Source organism: Procambarus clarkii, chromosome 35 (genome assembly GCF_040958095.1).
Source record: "Procambarus clarkii isolate CNS0578487 chromosome 35, FALCON_Pclarkii_2.0, whole genome shotgun sequence".
Classification (NCBI taxonomy): domain Eukaryota; kingdom Metazoa; phylum Arthropoda; class Malacostraca; order Decapoda; family Cambaridae; genus Procambarus; species Procambarus clarkii.
Window position 1 is genome coordinate 8,060,461 of NC_091184.1, and position 15,141 is coordinate 8,075,601.

The 15,141-nt window shown below is 41.5% G+C and overlaps 1 non-coding gene across 1 annotated transcript; it reads left to right on the forward strand.

Moving 5' to 3' along the window:
* Nucleotides 1-7,047: 7,047 nt before the first annotated feature.
* Nucleotides 7,048-7,120, forward strand: TRNAV-CAC (transfer RNA valine (anticodon CAC)). The gene has a single exon. It is a non-coding gene; the product is annotated as a tRNA-Val (tRNA).
* The last annotated feature ends 8,021 nt before the right edge of the window (nt 7,121-15,141 follow it).

The following is a 15,141-nucleotide window of genomic DNA, read 5'->3' on the forward strand; positions in this document are numbered from 1 at the left end:
ACGTCAACAAACTCTCGCGCGTAAGTGACCTTATCCTAACACAACAGAGAACGGCACAGTATGTCAACGTCGCGACCCATCCTCCTGTTTACACAGTAGTTGTTGTATATGCTCCATAGTACAAACGTTGACGTACTATGTCATTACATAATAGAACTTACTGATCACTTTATAGTCTGAATTCTTAATTATAGTCTTAATTATAGACTCTTTATAGTCTGAAGTGAAGTATATAGCACTAATCACTTTATAGTCTGGAAAAATAAAACTAAGCAAAATATATATATTCCTTGCTCTAGTATAGCACACATATGTACGATATTAGGCCTCAGATTGCGCGTATTAGGCCTAGGAAGGTTCAGTTAGTTAAGGTTGTCTTTGCAACATAAATACAAAACCTTTTTCCGGTTTGTCTAAATTCAATAGTACAAATTTCTACTTTCTAATAGCGTTGTTCGTCGATATATTAACTTTGGTCCTCACCGTTACTATAAGTACTACCAACACAAGAGGATGGGCTGCAGTTTCACGAGCCGCTACCATTTTCTAGTACGACAATTGTTGGTCTCGGGAAGAGTATTCGTCAAAAGGCGCCGTTCTATTAGGAGGACGGGTTGAACATCTACATACCGAGTTTTGGCGGCATAACACAGCAATTTAGAAAATAATATATAATTATAAACTGCCTCCCAGTCCTTCGGAGCTCATCAACTGTTTAATATGTGTAAAGTCGCCAAAGATTGAGATAACATGTTCGTAAGTACTTGCGTAACTGACTGATGAATCTCGGTCCAGACACTAAATATAATTCTTATGCTTGGAATGTTTACATGCAAGAAGAGTTGCTATAGACCTCAACAAACACGACAGATCAGCCTCCAGGGCTGAGTGGATCCCATACTTATCCTGTAGACCCCATGTATACCTATCCTGTGAGCGTTAGTGCCTCCAATACATGTCCTGTTCATCAGTGGTAGTGAACCCATACCCATCGTGTGCAGCAGTGGTCACATACCCATGCTATGATGTATGTCATACGCAGCTGGCTGTGCTATGATGTATGTCATACGCAGCTGGCTGTGCCCAGTAGCCATCATGTGCGCATCCCATGCGCAAGATCAGTGCGTACTGGTGCGTTACTGCGCAGAAACACTGATACTTTTATTTATGAAGAAAATATTACCAATTATAATATTATAAAAGATGTATAAAATGTATCATCCCATTAATATCAGCATCAGAGTGGCGCAGTGGAAGCGTGCTGGGCCCATAACCCAGAGGTCCGTAGATCGTAACTACGCTCTGCTACGAAATTGCTTTAATGTAATAATAATGTTTTTATATTACAAATGTAGGTACATAGCAGTGTCTTGCTATCCCCTTCAATATAAGTAATTACAAATTACAGGTCGAGCTAGCTATATGTTAAAAAATAAAGGCACAATAACGAACGTGGGAGATTTGTACCTGAATTTACCTGTCTCTAGTGTCCTCGACGGATAGTGGAAGCCATCGGTTTGTCAAAGGTCCCCCCTCCCTACATGGTTCATGAGGATTGTTTCTGTTTGGATTTTGAACTGAGGTAATATCTTGGTATTTAACGACTTCGCCGGTAAGACAATTCCATGGGATAACCCTAGTTTATAGTTTAGTTCATTTAATATGCACCCCATACCCGTCCTGTGGGCGGTAGTGGGAAGAGTTACAGAGGCACATAATGGGCTCAGGGACTGAACCCCACAATTCATTTAGCTGAGCAAGTTAATCTTGCTGAGAATGTTACAAAATTCAATGCACATCATCACATCAACAATGGGCTCGAGACCGCCAACAAGTACAGTTTCTAAATTAAGCAACTGACATGTGGAGAGCCCGACAGTGAGAAACATTTGCACACTAACCAACTGTGTTACGGAGGCTACGCTCTCTAAAACCTTACAAATATTTCCTCCTGCTTCTTACCGCTCGCTCCCGCTCTCTGAAGCCCAAATAACAATTCCTTCCGCTCTCCGAATCCATAAAAATACTTCCTCCTGTCTCATCCCGCTCTCTGTAGCCTTAAAAACACTTCCTCCTGCTTCCTCCCCCTTTCTGAAGCCCTAGAATCACTCTCTCCTGCTTTTTCCCGCTCGCTCTTGTTCTCTGAAGCCTTAAAAACACCTGCTCCCGCTCTCTGAAGCCCTTATAACACTTCCTCCTGCTTCCTATAACAAATGTTCCAGAGATGTGTAAATATTTTATTCAAAATGATCTGTGTGGGTACCGACCTGTGAGATTTATATTTATTTAATTTATATGAATTTATATTTACGTTAATTTATATACTTCGATAGCAATTTGTATAATGATAAGTGGACTGTATTTCTGCAATAATCTCTTAATCTCACAAATCGATCCTCTACACATTAGGGGGGGGGTTATTAAATTAATATATATATGCAGCCAATCAAACTACAGTAATAGCTACATACATTGATGAGGTTCCTTATCTTATAGTACAGCAGGTTAGTCCACCAGGTATAACTAGGGTGTAGACACCAAATTATCCTCTTTGAGGTAGCTTCCATATCACCCAGTAACTGGTGCACAAATCTTGCATCCTCGTCTTGACCTGTCAAAAGTGCGCTAGCTGTGAAGCCAGATACCTATATATGACAAGTATATCAGAGAAAACAGTACATGGAACATGAAGACCTGGCTTAATTACCTTTAGTTTGAGGCTTCCATGTGATCTAACCGGGTCACCCTATATCCTGACATTAATGGCCATAAATGAATGATAAACGGGTTTCGGATAGACTTAACTTGAATTGTAGACATCGTGTTGGAGATGGTACCTTTGGTTTCCATAACACTACGTCCAAGTAAATTTAACAGGAGCCGAATTTGCTCCCGTGTGAGCCTCTGGTCTCAATATACAATGGCTGTTTAACACTCCATGCTATTGACGTTACTGGCCGACATTGTCCAGAATGATAGGAGCTAAATTTGCTCCACACGTCTCGGAGGTGACACAACAATGGCTGCCCCCTTCCTCACTCTGACGCCTGGCCTACTTTGTCCAGATTTCAGAAAGTGATAGAAGGGTCACATTTACTCTACTTTAATATTGATAATTAAGTTAATTTATATAAGATGTTTTTATAATGGTAAAGTCCAAAGACTAATGTATTTAAGAATAATTCCCACCATAATAGGTGGTGAATTATAATAGTATGTGGTGATGATATCCCGTTTTCTATAGACGGTAATTCCACTACAAGTTACGTTTTCTATGGGTAACTTGTTGGTAATACAGCTATTATCTGTATGATTATTAAATGGTGTCGGATTTTCCGACATAATTCCCCAGGGGCTGCTCACGGGTCGAAGTCCTAATTAGAACAGACGAACACCGATACTCCTCCTTTGAATTATTAGATTAATTTGATGTTAGTAGTTAGTAATCACACATTTGTGTGTCTGTTCGTACAGGACGGATGTCCCGTACTAGAGTTGCAGGGGTTAGAAGTCTAATGCGATTTCATTTCCCTGTCAACTCTTGAAAGGCTAATATTCAAGCCTTATTACTTATTATTTAACCCAGAAGACTGAATGTGATCAAGTACTACAGTCAAGTATGATTCAGGGACTGCAGTGAGATCAGTGACATTAGATATAACTTGAAGTTTGTTCAGGTAACTGGTCACTGATATATAAACACTGAGGCCCATGGAATACATCTTGATTAAATAATAAATGTATCAAATCAGTCATCAAATTTGTTGGGGTTTAATTTAGTTAATTGATTCAGAAGATTGAATAGCTCATCATTAAAGTAAAGTATGGTTCTGAGACTGCAGTGGGTTCAGTGACATTGGTCGCAGTGACTTGTAGCTGTTTTAGGCTACTGTTCACTGATTTGCCACTGAGGCCTCATGAACTCATCTTCAGCTTTAGATGATGATACTAACATCAACCTCTGTTACTATAGTCAGCTGTAATCTCCTTAGTATAATGCTACTGGAGAAATATAATCAGCTGACAAATTTAGACTTCTACTGGTATTGTTTATCTGCAGGCATAGGTCTCCTCAGGCTTGATACTGGGCCTGAGAGTAATTTACCTCCTGCAGAGTTTAACATGGTTATACCCTGATATTTAGTAGGGCTACCGATGAATTGATGGTAGTAGTCTGTCCCCACAAGGACAGCCATTTGGCATTTGATTTGCTTAAATTTACCTGCAGCTGCTTGATAATAGCTTTCCAGGTCAGCATAATCAACTGTTGATTGTTGTGACAAATCTTCACATTTCTTGATCTGTCTTGTTAAGTGGCCTTTAAGACCTGCAAGGGTTCTTTTCATTCTCCCTGCATTATCCATACTGGCTAGTTGGTGAAGCCTTGTGGGACTTGTACTTGGGCTGCTCATAATACTGAACAAGCACTGATGGTAGCCTAGGGTAAATTCTGAACTCACTAGGCAATAATCCTACCTCTACTAGAGGTTAGCACTTAAAATTAATACACATTATATATATACAATCATCCACACTAATGATTTGAGTGATAAACCAGTGTCATTGGAAGTACCTTTAGGTTAGCTCTTCTATATCACCCTAGGATGGTAGAGACACTAATTAATCACTCAAAGGTGTAATGATCATAAGTAAATTATTATATATACAACTCAACTCGAGTTGATAAAAATTACACCCAAAATAGGGTCTGGACCATTCATTAATGGTGTTAGGTTATTTAATATAGTACAACTGACTATGGAAATAATGGGACTAGGATGAACGATAATAGTTCAACTAGTCAATGTTAATATCCTACCCTGTTGTGGGTTGGCAATTAGTAAATATTATACTGTGATCACTAGTGCAATTTATATTAAATAATTCTCTATCTTGGAGAAATAATATACACAATTATTGATAATAGCCTCTTAATTAGCCTCTATGAAACTTCTATTATTATCTAGAAGTATTAAATGTTATTAGTGACCTCGCGAAATAAAGTCCACAAAATTCGTGGATAATCTCTCGCGAAATGTAACACCACGAAATCCGTGAACAATATCGCGAAGACACAGTTACTAATTAGGCTGGCTTCTATATTAGCGCTGTCATTTCACGAAATAACACGCCACCAAATATCTGTGGGTGTGCATGAAACCGCTGACGAAGCTGAACTGGGCTGAGGGAGGCTCCTGAGCTCCCACGAGGCAACGCCGCTGTCTATGACTGGCTGGCTTTGTTTAAATAACACTGCACTAGTTTATTTAATGAATCCACTGGTTAACTGGTTCATCCGGTACTAAGATGACCAAATGTGGGTTCAAAGGACCGAATATTCCGGTTCCGAAGGTCCAAATAATTCGGTTTCGAAGGACCAAATAATGTGGGTACCGACCTGTGAGATTTATATTTATTTAATTTATATGAATTTATATTTACGTTAATTTATATACTTCGATAGCAATTTGTATAATGATAAGTGGACTGTATTTCTGCAATAATCTCTTAATCTCACAAATCGATCCTCTACACATTAGGGGGGGGGGGGTTATTAAATTAATATATATATGCAGCCAATCAAACTACAGTAATAGCTACATACATTGATGAGGTTCCTTATCTTATAGTACAGCAGGTTAGTCCACCAGGTATAACTAGGGTGTAGACACCAAATTATCCTCTTTGAGGTAGCTTCCATATCACCCAGTAACTGGTGCACAAATCTTGCATCCTCGTCTTGACCTGTCAAAAGTGCGCTAGCTGTGAAGCCAGATACCTATATATGACAAGTATATCAGAGAAAACAGTACATGGAACATGAAGACCTGGCTTAATTACCTTTAGTTTGAGGCTTCCATGTGATCTAACCGGGTCACCCTATATCCTGACATTAATGGCCATAAATGAATGATAAACGGGTTTCGGATAGACTTAACTTGAATTGTAGACATCGTGTTGGAGATGGTACCTTTGGTTTCCATAACACTACGTCCAAGTAAATTTAACAGGAGCCGAATTTGCTCCCGTGTGAGCCTCTGGTCTCAATATACAATGGCTGTTTAACACTCCATGCTATTGACGTTACTGGCCGACATTGTCCAGAATGATAGGAGCTAAATTTGCTCCACACGTCTCGGAGGTGACACAACAATGGCTGCCCCCTTCCTCACTCTGACGCCTGGCCTACTTTGTCCAGATTTCAGAAAGTGATAGAAGGGTCACATTTACTCTACTTTAATATTGATAATTAAGTTAATTTATATAAGATGTTTTTATAATGGTAAAGTCCAAAGACTAATGTATTTAAGAATAATTCCCACCATAATAGGTGGTGAATTATAATAGTATGTGGTGATGATATCCCGTTTTCTATAGACGGTAATTCCACTACAAGTTACGTTTTCTATGGGTAACTTGTTGGTAATACAGCTATTATCTGTATGATTATTAAATGGTGTCGGATTTTCCGACAATCTGCTACCAGAATTTTTTGCCAAATATCCCCAGTTTGCTAACTGTAGGTAGTACCTAAGTGATTGTAACCTATCCACCGCTGCCCACTGGATGGGGGGCGGTGTGCAGGACAAACATATCAATTGTGACACTAGCTCTCCACATGTCAGTTGCTTAATTTAGAAACCGTACTTGTGGTCAATCACGAACCCGTTTATGACGTGACGACTTATACTGAATTTTGTAACTAACTTATCAAGATTCAAACTTGCTTAGCTAAATGAATTGTGGGGTTCAGTCCCTGAGCCCATTATGTGCCTCTGTAACCCTTTCCACTACCACCCACAAGATGGGTATGGGGTGCATAATAAGTGAACTAAACTAAACCTCTCATGTTATCGTGACGTCACACACCCCGTACACATATAAAACAGGATTTTCTCTCTATTTTCGTTATTAAACCTTTTATAATTTACATAATTACTCAAGCAATGTGTTTTGATCATATTATATCACTGAAGAAAGCTATGTGCATCTTCGGTAGCAATTAACCGGATTTGGTCCATATAATAACAGGTCACTATACTTCAGGTTTCCGTAGTGTAGTGGTTATCACGTGCGCCTCACACGCGCAAGGTCCCCGGTTCGATCCCGGGCGGAAACATTTGACTTTTTAAATGTTTGTTTTCATAACCCATTGAAATAAACTCAAAGTGTCCAACCACTTGGGTCGGAGGGTAGGGCGACGGTCTCGCTTCTTGCAGGTCGGCGTTCAATCCTGACCATCCAAGTGGTTGGGTGCCATTCCTTCCCTCCGTCCCATCCCAAATCCTTATCCTAACCCCTTCCCAGTGCTATATAGTTGTAATGGCTTGGCGCTTTCCCCCTGATAGTTCCCTTCCCTTCAAAGAGCTAAAATTAATAACAAAGTATATTGACAATATTTATTAAATCATAAAACTTATACCATTTTGTAATTTGCTAATACTACATTATACTAATTATTAATATTGAGAGTCATATAACTATGTATTGTGGAGCAGAGTGGCGCAGTGGAAGCGTGCTGGACCCATAATCCAACTAGAGGTCCGTAGATCGAAACTACGCTCTGCTACAGTCTAATTTTTTCCTACCATAACAAACCAAAAGAAATGTTTTTATCTTTAATGAATGCAATCTATCCTCCTGTACACTTTGTAACTATGTAAAACATCGTACATATAAATGAAATATTGACGTAATAGACAATTACATAGTAGAATTTGGTACTATTCACCTTATAGTCAGGAAAAAAATATAGCTAAAACCAAACAGATATATTCCTAGGCCTTGTATAACATATATATGTACTATATTTGGCCTCAGTTAGCATGTATTAGACCTTGGATGGTAAGTTAAGTTAAGTTTTACGAGAAACAAATACAAAGGTTCGGGCCAACCTTGCCTGAAACGCTTGGCGTAATAGTGGCTTTAGACATTGTATGTACAAGCTCTATCTATATATCCAACAACATGTTTGTATCTCACCTTGTATGTATGTACTTTACCTGAATAAACATTTGATTTGACAAAACCTTTGCCGGTTTATCCAAATTCACTAATACCAAATTCTACTATCCAATTGTCCATTACATCAATATATGCACGATGGAGGATGGATGTGTTGCTTATAGGCACTGCTATTAATATATCATAAACTCCTACATAGATTACACACAGAAATCACAATAGCGTGATGCATCAAATGAACAAATCTACCAGGACCGTGACGAGGGTTCAAACCTACGTCCGAGAGGATCCCAGACGCTGCCTTAATCGACTGAGCTACGACATGGTAAAAGAATTGCAACCACAAGTTCTACTGACCTTACTTGGATCCTGCAGCCTCTCCGAGACACAAACCAGGATTTTACACAATTCCTCCCATGCACCCGAGCTCTGTCAATAAGCCGTTCTACCTCTTCGCCCTTACTTTATTTTCTAGGATCCTCTCGGACGTAGGTTCGAACCCTCGTCACGGACCTTGTGGATTTCTCCTACATAGATGTTATTACTGCACGGTTGTCTTAGGTTTGCTATTAATATAAATGCCGATATTTCTTAAAGTATTACAATTCGGCGGACACCGACTAGGCTATGACGCTCCCCTACCCAACATGACTCATCTTGGAAAGCTGGGCGAGGCTAGTCCCACCAAGTGTCTGGTCACCAGCCTCGGATAAACATTCTATTTTATAGATATAGGTTATATAAATATATAGGGGGGTACTATCTTTGGTTGCGTTTGTAGGACCCTCGACCTCGCAGAAGACGACATGCAGCATCCAGGGAAGCCTTGTGGGGCACCCGCGTACACTCACATATTGTCTTTTCATACCATCCCCTATATTTTTTATTTTGTCATTTTATTTTATTTAAAATGTCATTACACAAAAAGAGTTACAACATTGTTTACATTCAAAGTACAAGACTTCTTATTACAGGTTGTAGAGTTCCTCCAATATATAGTTTTGTGTTAACTAATACTATTACATATATATTATTACCTATATCTTCTAGTCGTAGTAGTAGCAGACATTCATCAGTCTCAGGAGACTATGGAGTTGTGCTCTGGTTGTCGGTCTGGAGTGGCCTCTCCAGGGCACAAAGCCAGGGTAGGTTGATACGGGGGAGAAGCTGTCAACCATGCAGCAGGTCCCCCTCTCCACGGCGCTTAATGTCTCGAATGGGAAGGCAAACGCCAATACGATTGGTTCCAGCGCCGTCGCAGGAACTGTGAGCTCCGGAGTTGACCTGGAAGCTGGTGAAGGGACTCATAACCCGGAGACCGCCGTGGTCGGGGCCGGAGAAGAACCACCCCAGCAAGGGCAAGAACGACCCCAGCCTCCTGAAGCAGAGCCTGGGGCTGCTAGAGCCCAAGGAGGAGGACTTCAGAGTCCCGCACCTACGGGTTCCAGGCGTAGTTCAATAACTAACTGATAAACATAACTTTAATATTGATTCATTAACTAAGTTCAATAACTAACTGATAAACCTTAAAGAACTGGTGAGAACAACTGTGTTCACTTCAGTTTGCTGAAATTTAATAGATCTGTGTTGCTTATAAAATACGTTTGTGTTCGATCCCCGATGGTCCCAGTGCTTGGACACCGTTACTCCACTCCGTCCTCTCGCTTCTTGCAAGATCCACGTTCGATCCCCGATGGTCCAAGTGTTAGCTTTCCATTCCTTCACTTCGTCCTTATATATCCCAGATGATCTTAATATCCCTTCCCAGTGCTATATAATCATACTGGCCTAGTACTTTCACCTCATAATTACCTTACCTTACCTCGCTTCCTCAGAGACTTTTCCTTCCTGATTTTGTCTTCTCACGCCTCAGTTGTCAGTTGATGATGTATGATGAAGTGGATGAATGTATGACTGTTGAGTTCTTCATTAAGCAGGAAGAGTCGTGGCCAGACTGGGAGGTCGGACCCGGTGTTCACGCTGTCACCAGTTGGACCCGGTGTTCACGCGGTCACCAGTTGGACCCGGTGTTCACGCGGTCACCAGTTGGACCCGGTGTTCACGCGGTCACCAGTTGGACCCGGTGTTCACGCGGTCACCAGTTGGACCCGGTGTTCACGCGGTCACCAGTTGGACCCGGTGTTCACGCGGTCACCAGTTGGACCCGGTGTTCACGCGGTCACCAGTTGGACCCGGTGTTCACGCGGTCACCAGTTGGACCCGGTGTTCACGCGGTCACCAGTTGGACCCGGTGTTCACGCGGTCACCAGTTGGACCCGGTGTTCACGCGGTCACCAGTTGGACCCGGTGTTCACGCGGTCACCAGTTGGACCCGGTGTTCACGCGGTCACCAGTTGGACCCGGTGTTCACGCTGTCACCAGTTGGACCCGGTGTTCACGCGGTCACCAGTTGGACCCGGTGTTCACGCGGTCACCAGTTGGACCCGGTGTTCACGCGGTCACCAGTTGGACCCGGTGTTCACGCGGTCACCAGTTGGACCCGGTGTTCACGCGGTCACCAGTTGGACCCGGTGTTCACGCGGTCACCAGTTGGACCCGGTGTTCACGCGGTCACCAGTTGGACCCGGTGTTCACGCGGTCACCAGTTGGACCCGGTGTTCACGCTGTCACCAGTTGGACCCGGTGTTCACGCGGTCACCAGTTGGACCCGGTGTTCACGCGGTCACCAGTTGGACCCGGTGTTCACGCGGTCACCAGTTGGACCCGGTGTTCACGCGGTCACCAGTTGGACCCGGTGTTCACGCGGTCACCAGTTGGACCCGGTGTTCACGCGGTCACCAGTTGGACCCGGTGTTCACGCGGTCACCAGTTGGACCCGGTGTTCACGCGGTCACCAGTTGGACCCGGTGTTCACGCGGTCACCAGTTGGACCCGGTGTTCACGCGGTCACCAGTTGGACCCGGTGTTCACGCGGTCACCAGTTGGACCCGGTGTTCACGCGGTCACCAGTTGGACCCGGTGTTCACGCGGTCACCAGTTGGACCCGGTGTTCACGCGGTCACCAGTTGGACCCGGTGTTCACGCTGTCCGACCCCGTGAACACCAGGGTGTTAACACCGGGGTGTTCAGGGTGTTAACACCGCGGTGTTCAGGGTGTTAACGCCGGGGGGTTCAGGGTGTTAACACCGGGGTGTTCAGGGTGTTAACACCGGGGTGTTCAGGGTGTTAACACCGGGGTGTTCAGGGTGTTAACACCGGGGTGTTCAGGGTGTTAACACCGGGGTGTTCAGGGTGTTAACACCGGGGTGTTCAGGGTGTTAACACCGCGGTGTTCAGGGTGTTAACACCGGGGGGTTCAGGGTGTTAACACCGGGGTGTTCAGGGTGTTAACACCGGGGTGTTCAGGGTGTTAACACCAGGGTGTTCGGGGTGTTAACACCGAGGTGTTCAGGGTGTTAACACCGGGGTGTTCAGGGTGTTAACACCGAGGTGTTAACACCGGAGTGTTCAGGGTGTTAACACCGGGGTGTTCAGGGTGTTAACACCGAGGTGTTCAGGGTGTTAACACCAGGGTGTTCGGGGTGTTCAGGGTGTTAACACCGAGGTGTTCAGGGTGTTAACACCGGGGTGTTCAGGGTGTTAACACCGGGGTGTTCAGGGTGTTAACACCGGGGTGTTCAGGGTGTTAACACCGGGGTGTTCAGGGTGTTAACACCGGGGTGTTCAGGGTGTTAACACCGGAGTGTTCAGGGTGTTAACACCGGGGTGTTCAGGGTGTTAACACCGAGGTGTTCAGGGTGTTAACACCAGGGTGTTCGGGGTGTTCAGGGTGTTAACACCGAGGTGTTCAGGGTGTTAACACCGGGGTGTTCAGGGTGTTAACACCGGGGTGTTCAGGGTGTTAACACCGGGGTGTTCAGGGTGTTAACACCGGGGTGTTCGGGGTGTTAACACCGGGGTGTTCAGGGTGTTAACACCGGGGTGTTCAGGGTGTTAACACCGGGGTGTTCAGGGTGTTAACTGCCGAGAGTTCGAACTCTCGGTTTAGTCTTCCTTTTTTCCATATATTGGCTACAAGATACTTTAGTGTTAGTTCAGTAATATTTGTCATCTATTTAATCATATTTTATATTTTCAATCACGTTTTATATATCGATTCTTGCAACTTTCACATATTATAATATTTATTATTATTATAATATTATAAAACAGTAATAATATGTTGTGAGTGTTGCAATACAACAATAACATTGTGAGTGTTGCAATACAACAATAACATTGTGAGTGTTGCAATACAGCAATAACATTGTGAGTGTTGCAATACAACAATAACATTGTGAGTGTTGCAATACAACAATAACATTGTGAGTGTTGCAATACAACAATAACATTGTGAGTGTTGCAATACAGCAATAACATTGTGAGTGTTGCAATACAGCAATAACATTGTGAGTGTTGCAATACAGCAATAACATTGTGAGTGTTGCAATACAACAATAACATTGTGAGTGTTGCAATACAACAATAACATTGTGAGTGTTGCAATACAACAATAACATTGTGAGTGTTGCAATACAACAATAACATTGTGAGTGTTGCAATACAACAATAACATTGTGAGTGTTGCAATACAACAATAACATTGTGAGTGTTGCAATACAACAATAATATTGTGAGTGTTGCAATACAACAATATTGTGAGTGTTGCAATACAGCAATAACATTGTGAGTGTTGCAATACAGCAATAACATTGTGAGTGTTGCAATACAGCAATAACATTGTGAGTGTTGCAATACAACAATAACATTGTGAGTGTTGCAATACAACAATAACATTGTGAGTGTTGCAATACAACAATAACATTGTGAGTGTTGCAATACAGCAATAACATTGTGAGTGTTGCAATACAGCAATAACATTGTGAGTGTTGCAATACAGCAATAACATTGTGAGTGTTGCAATACAACAATAACATTGTGAGTGTTGCAATACAACAATAACATTGTGAGTGTTGCAATACAACAATAACATTGTGAGTGTTGCAATACAACAATAACATTGTGAGTGTTGCAATACAACAATAACATTGTGAGTGTTGCACTACAACAATAACATTGTGAGTGTTGCAATACAACAATAACATTGTGAGTGTTGCAATACAACAATAACATTGTGAGTGTTGCAATACAACAATAACATTGTGAGTGTTGCAATACAACAATAACATTGTGAGTGTTGCAATACAACAATAACATTGTGAGTGTTGCAATACAACAATAATATTGTGAGTGTTGCAATACAACAATATTGTGAGTGTTGCAATACAGCAATAACATTGTGAGTGTTGCAATACAACAATAACATTGTGAGTGTTGCAATACAACAATAACATTGTGAGTGTTGCAATACAACAATAACATTGTGAGTGTTGCACTACAACAATAACATTGTGTTGCAAAACATAAATAACTTGTTGTCAGCATTACAACTAAGAAATAATGTATAGCAAGTATTTCAGGACAGAAATAACGTGTTGTGAGTTTTGCATCACAAAAAATATGATTCAACACTCGCTCACAACACGGTAATTATGTGTTACAATAAATTATTCCATACTGGTGCAACACTCACAACAAGTTATTCTTGTGTTGCAACGTTGTGACACCTACAACATGTTATTACTGTATTGCAGTACTCACAATACATTATTCTGGGTTATAACTCTCAAAATACGTTATTTTCTTTGTTGCAAAACCATTTTTTTTATTTCTGCAGGTTAACATTCACAATATTTTATTCCTGTGATGTAACACTCATAACACCTCATTCCTGTGATGTAACACTCACAACACCTCATTCCTGTGATGTAACACTCACAACACTTCATTCCTGTGATGTAACACTCACAACACCTCATTCCTGTGATGTAACACTCACAACACTTCATTCCTGTGATGTAACACTCACAACACTTCATTCCTGTGATGTAACACTCACAACACGGTATTCCTTTACGTTGCAACACTCACATATTCATTCGTGTTATGTCTGTGTATTTTTCCTTCTCTATATATGGACTGTCATTTACAGCAAGGTTGTCATTCAGGATTCTTTCCTCTCTGGCATCAGTAAAGAAATATAACGAAAAATATGTTCAGTGCCGTAACATATTGAAAGGAATTAACCATAATTACCTTAACTATAACTTTAATAACAATCCCCGTGGCGCAGTGGTTGTTTTTGCACTCACAAAATTGATAAATACTCACAGCAAGTTCTGTTTTGCAACACTCGCAACACCTCCTTCTTGTATTCCAACACTTATAACTTCTTATTTCAGTGTTGCAAGACTCTCAACACCTTATTCCTGTGTTGCAACATCCAAAACATGCCGTTCCTGAGCGTTGCAACACTAACAACATGTCTGTGTGCATTCGTTATAAATCTGTGTATTTTGGACATGAATATGACAAGTTTTAACTTCAGTCAGGTTTTTATTCACGATTCTTTAATTTCTTGAGTCAATAAAGTTATGTAATCAAAAACATTTTAACTGTCTTAAGATATTGACAGCAACAGGATAATTACCTTCACGAATACTATAATATTACCATAATTACCTGAACTATTACTATAATATTACCATAATTACCTGAACTATTACTATAATATTACCATAATTACCTTCACGAATACTATAATATTACCATAATTACTTGTATGCCAATAAACAATCAATGAAAACAAATTATTTGTTGACTAAATAAATACTAAGTAGAATATCTCCCAGATATACCTTAATATATTGGAGAAAATAACTTTGAATAGTTCGCTTTGTTTAACTTTACTGAGATCTATGATGTCTAAAAAAATATGTTTTCTGTTCGATACCCGATGATCAAAGTGATTGGGCACCGTTTTCCACTCCACTCCAGCTTCTTGCAGGGTCGGCGTTCGATCCCCGATGGTGCAAGTGGTTGAGCACCGTTCCTTCACTCCGTCCTCACATCCCAGCCCATCCTAATGTCCCTTCCAAGTGTTATATATTCATACTGGCCTGGCGCTTTCACCTCATCATTTCCTTACCTTACCTTACATCCTCTTCTCATAAAGATTAATTTTCCTTCCCGACTTTCTCCTTCACACGCCTCAGTTGTCAGTTGATGATGTATGATGAAGTGGATGAATGTATGACTGTTGAGTTCTTCATTAAG